This window comes from Gadus chalcogrammus, unplaced genomic scaffold, assembly GCF_026213295.1.
Source record: "Gadus chalcogrammus isolate NIFS_2021 unplaced genomic scaffold, NIFS_Gcha_1.0 GACHA099, whole genome shotgun sequence".
Classification (NCBI taxonomy): domain Eukaryota; kingdom Metazoa; phylum Chordata; class Actinopteri; order Gadiformes; family Gadidae; genus Gadus; species Gadus chalcogrammus.
In genome coordinates this window covers 104311-115687 of record NW_026613534.1, presented here as the reverse complement: position 1 = coordinate 115687, position 11377 = coordinate 104311, and the positions used below count along the sequence as shown (strand labels likewise).

Genomic DNA, 11377 nt, shown 5'->3' with positions numbered 1-11377 from the left:
ATGTGGATTAACTAGTTCCAGTAGCTACCGCAGGATAACAACAAACAGGAGCTTGCTCTGGGTCACGAGCTCTGGGTCACGAGTACTGCACGAAGGGGTCGCGCGCGGGGCGCGGGGGAGGGGGAGTGCAGTACGACCGTTGATTGACGTACTTACTGTCCAATGCAACGAGGTGGCAATCCAAATGATTGGCTGGAGTTTTTCGAGCCCTGCCCGTTCCACAGATGATAGACTTGTTTAATTTTCATGTCAGTACTTCTAACTCAGTGGCTGTAAGCGGGTTATGATAAGGATTTCAAGTAATTTTGCAAAAATGGCCAAAAAAGCGAATTCCGTACCCAACCTTTAATAAGTGTTTATTATTTAGCACCATTGTCATATTTCACGAGTTTTATTTATTCACCAAGAATAAATCGTATCTGCGTCTATATTTGCCTGTGGGCTATCCAAGCAAACAAACTTCAATCTTAGTCAATATGTATCCAATACTTTCCATTTTGTTAAGTGCAGTTGTAACTATACAAGGCTACAACTAAAATTATAGAAGCTAGCAAGACGCACACAGAGACCGGGGATCCCCAAGGGCTCACCGCCCTGTAGGTCTAACACGGACTGTCCCTCCCTCTCTACCACCAGGAGAGGAGAGTTAAAGGCTTTACCTGACTGCTGCTCCCGCAGTTCATTTTCAAGTTCCTTCCTCTTCCTTTTTTCATTCCCAGAGGGATAGCTCCGCTTCATCTTTCTACACTGATGATGCAATGATGCGCATGGGTAGCTATCTGACGTCACGTCCGCGACGGACAGTTACGTTGTCAGTTTTTTTTTTTTTTATAAATAATAAATTTGCGGGGCCCTACGCAACGTGCGTAGTGTGCGTATTGAAAGAACCGGTACTGGGTGTAATGAAGAGGCTTCTCTTCATGTGGTGCAGAGGAGTGAAGGGCCTGAAGACGTCGGCAACCCAAATAGAGGAGGTCAGCAGCAGGCTCACCAACCTCCGTCCACACATCCCTTCCAGCTTCGCTCGCAAACCGAGAGATCTTAAAGAGCTTGAGAGATGGAAGGCAACGGAACATAGGCAGTTTATGTTATATACAGGAAAGATTGTGCTGAAGGGGGTCCTTAAAGATTAATTTTTCAGCCACTTCATGACATTCAGTGTGGCAATGAACATACTTGTAAGTCCAGCATTGGTCGAGCAACACTGGAGATATGCTGCTGATCTCCTCCGATTCTTTGTTGAGAGAGGCCGAGAACTTTATGGTAACCAGTTTCTGGTCTACAACGTGCACTCAATGTTGCACATTGTGGAGGATGCCGTGACCTTTGGAGGATTGGACAATTGTAGCGCTTTTAAATTTGAAAATTGTCTCAAGAAAATAAAGAGGATGGTAAGGAGTGGAAGATGCCCCCTGTCACAAGTGGTGAAAAGGCTTGAGGAATGCGCTGGACAGCCAATGGAGCATGGTAGGCAGAGGTCCAATTCTTCTTTTATTTTGAATCGCCGCGAATGCTGTGAGGTCATAGAGGAGAGGGATGGAAGCCAGCTTTGCCGTGTATACCAGCACCCAGAACCACTTTTCAGTGTCCCTTGTGACTCCACATTAAATCGGAGTACTGAAGTACAAGAACAATGACACCGTTTTGAGATGGATCCAAAAAGACAACCTGAAAAGAAAGGCAATCAAGATTCCTGTTGGGGAAAAAATCCTCTTCATGGCCATTCTTCATGACATTGCAGTATGTTGTCATTTGCTCAGTGTATTATCATTGCAAATTCTTGTACAGACACAATAATTCTTTACTGTATTAATTAACCTCTCTGTTCTTGATTACAGAATGTATAGCATCGTCTAATTTTTGGGGGAAAGGACTGTTGGCATAGTGGCCAGTAATTGGATTATAAAAGAGGGAGATGTAAGTTCATGCGAAAAACCTGTATGTCAATCATGTCAAAAATTCTATGCAAGTTATGCAAAACTATTTTGTTTTCCATTTCAGAAGACATGCAGCTACTGGCCACTCCACAAGCCCACACAGAGGGCAAAGGACAAAGATTTGCCCGATCCTAAAACCTGTCTAAAAAGGCCAATACAAATATTTTCCTCAACAGGTGTGTTAATGGGCGACAAACAGGGCTCTACGATAACTTTTTTTTTCAGGAGCACTCGTGCCCCTAAGTTAAAAAATGTAGGAGCACAGGAAAAAAAATGGGGGCACAATAGGTTTTTGTTTAGAACATTTATTAGCGTGCAGAAATTGCACACACCAACAGAACCCACTTACTAAAGCAAAATTAAGACAAATAAATAGACAAGATTACATTCAGGCTACACAAAACAGCACCAATTTCGGCTTCCACCGTACCAGGGTTATTGGGCTGGGTGTGATTTATATAGAACTCGGGCAGCGAGAATGCCTAGTGGACTCGATGTGTTTCACTACAGCATCGTTTCAGATTAGGGTTCCCCGTTATAAACAGAGAGGAGCCTGCCATTGCCGATGGGGCTTCCTTACAAAATGTACAGAACATTTTCATGTTCTTAGCATCATAAACTAGCCACCCGAAATCCTTCAACCAGTCGGGGGTTGAATTTGTAGACTTTATCGTCTACCATAACAGCATTAACTTTCTCCACGCAGTCTATTCATAATATTGTAATGACCACGGAAGAGGCAGTGAATGAAGTATTGATTAGGCAGCGATTTAGATACCTAATAAACCGTTGGAACACACAAGACTGGTAACCATAGCAACGTAGGTAAACAAACCAGCGCTACGGCTATCCGGAGGAGCACAGAGCTTTTGGCCGTGATATTGTATAGACAATACAATAATATTACATTATATACTATTCTATATAGAGCTCGGGGAGTCGCAAACGGCAGCAATCACTTTCTCCTCCATGCTGCGGTTCACCCCGGACTGCACTGCAGGGAGCGGTTGGCCGGTTGAAAACTGATTGGCTGTTACGTAACGCACGTCACTCAGTGGCCACGCTGTTGAACGCTGATTGGCTGTCATCACGCGAATGTCGCGGCAAAGTTTAAATATTTCAATCCACCTGAAATCCACGTGAACGCGCTCGCCCGTGCCGGGCAAAAGTGTCGCGCTGCAAATGGAATCGCTGCTTTGTATGGAATCGTTTCGCCCATAGACATCATATAGGATCCTATATGATGTCTATGGTTTCGCCCCTTCGCGTTTGGTGTGAACGCACAGTATAGTGCGCTGTGGAGAAGTCACTCGCACGCGTGCTCCTGTTTTGTTTTTCTCGTTCGCACGCCGAAATATTCACTCGCAAATGCGAGTGAAATGGGCGCACTGTAGAGCCCTGGCGACAAATAACAAGTGGTGATATGCAACACATTTAAAAGAGTGTAATTTCTAATTGTTTTGGCCCACCTGACTGTTTAGATCAGGGGTTTTCAAAGTGTAAGAGAGTGAGCCCCCCCTCAGAGAAAAAAATTCAGCTGAGCCTAATGTTCTAAAGACCTGTGTTTTGAAAGCTATCTTAATTATTTTACACATTTTAAACATCTCTGATCATAATTTTAAAACATTTCAAACATATTTTTTTAACATTTTAAACATATTTCTGAAACATTAAAACATCTTTGTGCGTTTTTAAACACATTTCTTAACACAATTTAACAACTTTATCTAAGCATGTGTTAGCTTAACCTTTTTTAAATACATTTGAACATCTTAATCTGTGTAAACTGCCAGTTTACACAGGTTCATTCAGGGTCCCCGACTCTGAATTTTCAGAGTCGAATCAGATCTGCTTTTTCAGTCTAGAGATTCGACTGAATTACGATGTCTAGAAGTAGGTGTATCAGAATGGGCTGACGTCTTCAATGAAAACGAAGCGGTATGAAACTAAAACTGTGATTCTGAAGAAATTTTAAATGATATCGAAATTCTGTTTAGATATTATTGAAGATACAAGTGTGTAGATTTGTTAAATGGTTTGCACGAAGATAAACGGTTGAAAATCGATTTAGTTAGGTTATTTCTACAGTTGAAGTACAATTGATGATTTGAATCATCGACTTTCAGGTTTTTCTTCGGGTTTATTTTTTTCTCACGTCGCGCCCCCCCTGAAGAACTCTGGCGCCCCCCAGGGGGGGCGCGCCCCACAGTTTGAAAACCACTGGTTTAGATGATTGGGATCAGGCCGTCAGGAGGATCAAGAGAGCGGAGACAAAGTCCTGTGTGGAGACAGGAAATGAGGACAAAGGGAGGCGCATCATCGTCAAACCCCAAAAATGTATTCACACCGGTATATCTGCACATCCTTGTGTACTGTATTAACTTGGTGTTAAAAGTGCAAGCAGCAATTCTAAACAATGTGTAAACATGTAACACTGTTATTTACGTTTGGCTAATATGATTCTGTTCAGGTGAAAAGAAAACAAAGAAACAAAATGGAAAAAAGGCAGGACAAGGTCCACATTTCAGGACTTCCCTTCCTCCTCCACCCCAGATAGAATCCCCCATTCCACGGCGTAGCCCACTACAAATATCTTCACCCCCTGTGACTGATGACGGTAAAGTTTTGCAAGGGAATGATGGTTAAAAACAAATACAAATAATTGTATAGAAGTCAAGAAGACACTATGGTTCGAAACAAAAACACATAACCTAAATTCTTATCTTGTTCTTACTGTAGATTACTCCCCTCCTTCACAGGCAAGAGACGTTTTTACAGAAAATGATGGTAAAGTTATGTATGGTAATGATGACGAATGATGATGACATAACAGTAATTCTATGAGCCAAGACAACAAAGAGTTTGAAACCAAAAAAATTACATTGAATTATTGTTTTGTACTTTCTGCAGATGTTTCGATCGCATCTTCATTTGAAACGCCATTGCCTATCTCTACTGGGGACGGTAAAGTGGCGGGTGGAGAGGGTGGTTAAAACCAAACTAGTAACTCTTATCAACAGGTTATGACAGTCATCTGTCTATACTAACCCTACACATTATGCTTTATACACATTACTTTAGGGTGACCAGACGTCCCCGTTTTCGGTGATCTGTCCCCGGTCAAAGCTGTCCCTGGAAATGTCCCCGATTTTGACACTGAATGGTGGGAAAATGCTCGCAGACTCAAATACCAGTTATTACGGTAGTCATTTAACGCATCACCAGAGAAGACGTCGTATGACGTACAGACGTTATCAGGACATACAACCAGACGCAGAAGCGTCAACAACAACAATCTAGAGGCGGCAAAAAGGAAAAAGAGAAGATCAGCGGTCATAAATGGTATGTTGTGTATGAACTTATTTATTTTGTGTGAATTGGCAGTAGACTTGGCTGTGTGTGTGTGTGCGCGTGTGTGAGAAGTGATGTAACTTTAAAATAAGTATGATTGTTTATCTGAACTGAAGACCTAACGTAACGTTATAAAAGTCAGTGAACGTTAACATTATGACAATGTTTTTATATCTGTCATTACCAGTGAAGCTGTAATGTTAACGTTAGCATGAGATTACCAGGTGATGACATTGTATGTGCCTCTGTTTTGGAAGAGGGGGAAGTGGAAGACTGCTTTGGTAGCATATGATTTTCCTGTAGGCATAGGGACCTGAGACTGTTAAAATAATAATAATGATATTATTAATTAATAATAAATTAATTAATAATAAGTCAATGGTTGATAGTTGTGTGTGTTAGGCTGCTGTTTTTTGTGTCGGGCTGTGTGGGTAACCAATGACTGTAGTAGTTATAAATGCAGACCATTTGATTAGCTGATGCCCTGAGTCACTGATTTTAATGTCAGTAGCCTATTACTATTGGCTCTGTTCTTGCAGTTTTTCTCATGTTCTCTGCTCTTATTCTACCCAGGCTCCTGAGGCGGAGGTGGATGAATGAGGGGATCACGGTAATGTCACCCATTTTTTTGATTGCCACCTTTTGTGTCATAAATATCAGTTCAGTATTCAGTTGTGAGTAGAAACTTTTGACCAAAAAATCCATCCTAACTCAAGCTAACAAGACTAAGATATTTTTTGTCTTCCTCAGTGGATGGATGGTTGGTGATGTCACCCATTTGTTCTTTGTTTGATTGTAACCTTTTGTGTACAGCCTTCTTACTAGAGATGTATTTTCTTGTTGTGACTTTTTTGTACTATTTGGGCCAGGCCCACAGTTTCCAGTGGCACACATTAAGTGATCCACTTACATCTTTTTATATGTTTTGACTTGGTTGGTAATTATTATTAATTACATCTTGATGATATTTACTAGCTACTGGTCTGGCAGCTGTCTTTGCACATGACATATTTGTGTTTTTGACACTGCTGTGCACTACTGATACATGATATTTGTGGGTGCTGATACTTTGATTTATTAACCTTTTTTGCAGGGGCGCCACCAGGGATGTTCGGCCCCATGAAAAGATATCACACTGGGTCCCACCATCACACACAGGCAACGGCAACCATGTGCAGTTTCTGTAACCACACCTCTACCTGTGAAGGCTTCAATTATCTTATAGTCTGATACTAACTTTACAATATCTACTGACACTGAGCTGTGATAATATAACACTGTGAAGACATGCAGGAAACATTCTGCATACTGATTAAGTGTTTGTTTAATTATAAATTTGATTTTCTATTAAAATCCATTAATGATGTTTTTTTATTAGCATAACTAATGTTCCAATTTTTTTTTCAGGGCCCCCGTCAGTCACGGGCCCTCAGAATTGTCCTTACTTTTCGCCCCCTAATGGCGCCTCTGACCTTTTGTGTAATAAAAGCTGGTTAAAATACATGAAAAAGTACTTGTCCCCATTTTTTATTTCATAATGATAATATTTAATGATTTTTCACCGCCGCATTGAAAATGTCCCAGATTTTCATTTCAGAAATCTGGTCACCTTACATTACTTAGGTGACCGAAGAGAGAGAGAAACCATACCAATCTGGGCAAAGAATATCAACGGTAATACATGTATTGAACTGTATGCAAATGACACCAACTTAGACTAAATACACTCATCAACATTTTTTTTACAGCGACATTGGAGGTTCTGCTCCGAAAGCTTGAGACTGTTGAGCAGAATCAGAGAGAGGCTCTATTATTGCTAAGGGCAAATCGACATGGGGACCCTGGGGAAGCTAGTGTCGAGTTACTGCAGGCGCAAACTCAGGCCGAACTACAGGAACTCGAGGAGCACCTTAAAAATAGAGATTTCACAAAAAAAATGGTAAATGTACGAATAATGGTGAAGTGACTTCAGGCTATATTGTACACATGCCACCAAGTGTGCCACATGGCCCTGCCATTGAGCTTTTTTCATCTTTAGTTCCCTGTTGTTAGCTAAGTAGTTAAGAGATGAGCAGTCCATCTTCAAATACCTTAATTTGGTTACCCCCCCTCAAAAGAAGACACCACCAACACCACATGAAAAATACAATGCAAATACTTGCCTTAACCATGGTTGTTTGATTTCCTTAGATTTCCCATCTGAGCCTAGTTGGGGGGTCCAATCCTGGGGAGTGTGTGAGGAGGGTGTTGCGCTCTGTGGCCTCAAACTTTGTTTGGAGCAGCTACAGCCTTAGGGGAAAGAAGGGGAAGATGCCACTGCTTGGCACAGCAGTGGGCAGTACCATCAAACGTAAGTCTAAATATGTGCAAACAAATCTATTTAGCTGTTTCAGCTATTTTTCTACACCTTTTAACTGATGTGATCCGTTTCTTCCAAAGACTCCTCATTTAGGGATGGGCATGATTAATTGACGATCGACTAATTGATCATTAAGAATTTCGTCTGACGTACATTTTATCGATAAAACTAAAATCTAAAAAATATCTTCACACAGTGTGTCTTTTTACAATTACCATTCGTATTGTTGTTCAGCAGAGAAATACAGACGGACCAATTGCGAATTACTGCAACTGCTGATGCCATCTCTCCAAGTTAAAAAGTAGCCGCACCCACCCCAAACTAATCGGAATAAGTGTATACATGTCGATTATAGCCGACTACACCACCTATTCTATTCCACATGGAATTCTATTCCGATCAGAGAATTATATTTAGATTAGCCCCGTTTACATGGACACTTCTGATCCAATTCGATTTCTAATCGGAATATATCTATTCCTATCATGCAATCCGAATGTACTGTATATATGGCAGTTACAAAAGTGGTCAGTGTGGTCAATTTAATCGAATGCCCATCCCTATCCTCATTATCACTGACCTTGGTACCGTGACAAGCTGGCTGCTTTTTTGTCTTTGTATTGTAGGATGTGTTGTTAATGGAATGCTTTCAGTGCATCACATCTATTTATTCATATATTGAGTGTACTTTCTTTAACAGAAAGCCCTTTATCATTGGTATATTTTTAATGTATTACCTGCTGTTGTTGCTCAGGAGTTGAAGGGGACCAAAGACTTTCACCCTTGTGCTTTTGCTGAAATGCAACAGTACTGGATTTGAATTAAACCTGATAGGGAATTAAAATAGTGCAAGTCATTTTGACATCACATTTGTACACATCATGCAGTTACAATTGACAGAGGCATGCAGCTGGTACATATAGAGGCTAAGTGTAAGGACTGTTCAGACATATCTCCTGTTGCATCACAACTATGTTATACAGTCCATGAGCCACAGGGGGTCTTCACTAGCACTCGGACATCCCCACTCTGACATTTTAATACAATTTAAAGTTAATTAGCTGACAGTGGAGTTGTTGTATAAGTCCTCGTGGCTACTCGTGCTATATTGCATAATTGTCTGGATTCAGATGCAAGAAGTGCATAACTAATATACATGTGTATGAATTATACTGTCGTGTTTTGGTTTGCATCATTGCAGAAAAAATTATAAAAAAAAAAATTATATCTTTATTGTCCTCACAGTTGATCAGTTTTCTTTCTATTATACAGACCTATATACATCTGAATCCATACAATCCCATTCATTTTTAATGAATGAAATCACAAAGCAACAAGTTCCAACTTACTATCACACAAAAATATCCTCAAGAGATGAATAGATTTCAGGAAAAAACATTTTTGAGAATGTGCCCCCTGAGTGTTGGTGACATGCCTAACTTTTGATCACAAATTCAATCTAATTACAGAGGCGATCATGAAATGGAAGCCGGTCTGGAAGAGAAGGAGGTGGAGCTTCTGATGGCAGAGGTCTTGAAACATGCCCCCTCAGCCCACTCCAAAAGTTTGAAGGTGAGTTTAAACAAGAGAGGCATTGGCAATCGATATCCCTCCAGATAAATTATGCGAACATGCTGACTATTAGGGAACAATTATCATATTTTTGTACACCACCACAAAATGATATGCCGATCCATGTCCTACTCTTTAAGCTTGTTTACAAGACGTGGTTACAACTCTTCAAGCGAAACAAGGCTAACCTTTGAGGCGGCTCGACACCAACTCTGGGCGAAACACCTTTCTGCAACAAGCTAGAACTTGTTGCAGAGAAAACACAATAGCACCACCGTTTCCATACCAACACTGCTCGTTTTAACTAGTAGTTAGCCAGTCAACCAATGAAGCTTATATATATATATTGTTGCAGACTGCAGCTTGCTGAGCCGGTTCTCCAATACACAAAAGCACGTGAATAGGGGATGGCGGCCGGACACCTTTATAGAGCAGTGATAACACGTTCACTAACAAATCTCCGTTGCAATACAAGGTTCGCTCAACAACTAAATCCCGAACAGATCTCCCGGCAACTAAATATTCTAGAGCTAGTTGACGAACACGTGTTCTGCCGATTTCTGCTTCCTGATTTTGCTACCTAGTGGTTTTGGGCATTGTAATGTTCTTCAAGGAAAGAGGGGTCGAATCCAAAGGAATAGCTTTAAAGAGACTTTATTTGTATAAAGTATTTTCGGTATGGTAAACTGATGCTCTGAAGTTAAGAGAGATTGAAGATGTGCCTTAGCACGTGCGAGAGTGTTCTCCTAGCTGGTCTAAGACATCAACCCACGCATGTCCTATCGCTACCGGGAGAGTTCTACCTGTCTCCACGATGTGGAGGCTTTCTTATGGACTCGGAGGACCGGAAGACTTGGAGAAAACCGGTGGGACGTAATCCTCGGTTATCCTCGCTTGGTCTGTGGTGCTGCCCTCTGTGGATAAAGTATCTATTGCAGCCTTCAGTAAGGCTCCCCTTGTGGCTATGTATGGTATTTACGGCTAATATGTTTGGTCTTCATTGGGTCTATGTGTGGGTAGCTTAGATTCTTAAAATACGTAACAGTCCCTCCTTGGTCATCTCAGATGACCATACAATAATATTTTAAACCATAAACACCATTTACCACACCGAAAACATAGTCAAATTAGGATCAACACCATCTACCGTTGTGGAAAACTCTTGAATAGAGGGAAAAACCACAACGGGCTCATAATACTGAAATGGCATCCACCTTGTGGGTCTCATTGGGAATACAGGTCATTATTTAACAATACAACAATGAACATAAATCTTGTTATCATACAATCACATGGCCAAATATCACACAAACAAAACTATTCATAGAAATCCTGAGCTAATACTCTTGGTTATGTGCTACAAGGCCATACAATTTTCATCATGTGCAAAAGTAAAGTAAAAATTGGTAGACATAATACAATTTTAAAATTTCAAAATGATTGATAAGCTATCATGGATTTGGGGGGTTCAGGTGATCTTCGTGTATTGGTGCGCCGGTTCATGTGGGTGGTTTGGGCATGGATTTGGGGGGTTCAGGTGATCTTCGTGTATTGGTGCGCCGGTTCATGTGGGTGGTTTTGGGCTTGTTATTATTGCAGTCATTGTTTTTTCTGTCGCCGTCTGGCCTGTAATTCATGAACCCAAGACTCGTCCCTCCTTGTCAAGGGCTCAACTCAGAGAGGTTACTCCTACATCATGGGAGCCTTCAAACAGGTTCTCCGTCGTCGTCGTGTCAGTAACAGGTGGCCTGTAAAACAATCGCCTCAAGGAAGATCAACTGTACCATTATTAATGCAGCGATTCAGAAATAACGAGTTGTACTCACAACCAAACAATACTATATAATAACAAGCACAATTCGTCTTGGTGGTTCAATAATTAATTATTCAAGTAAATCCAGGATATTGATTATCTTAGACACAGGTGCTACAAATGGTGGCATTTTATTCTATATATTGTAATTGGATAGGTTCAGGTTCCTCAGGTGGTATCTCATTCAAGTTCAACGGATTATATCTGATTCCTACGTAAGCATGAATGTCACCTGGCACTTTTGTGGCGCCCAATGCTGTGGTGATCAGCCGATTCAGTAGCCCTCGTGCGCAAGGAATACAACAGCAGCCGACAACAATTAACACGGCTACTGCCATTATTCCC

The 11377-nt window shown here is 41.1% G+C and overlaps 1 long non-coding RNA gene across 1 annotated transcript; it reads right to left on the bottom strand.

Annotated features, from left to right (window-relative positions):
• Positions 1-803: 803 nt before the first annotated feature.
• On the bottom strand, positions 804-10555 carry LOC130378688 (uncharacterized). The gene is made up of 3 exons (XR_008894844.1): positions 8385-10555; positions 1177-7604; positions 804-1049 (listed from the first exon to the last, which is right to left on the bottom strand). It is a non-coding gene; the product is annotated as an uncharacterized LOC130378688 (long non-coding RNA).
• Between the last annotated feature and the right edge of the window lie 822 nt (positions 10556-11377).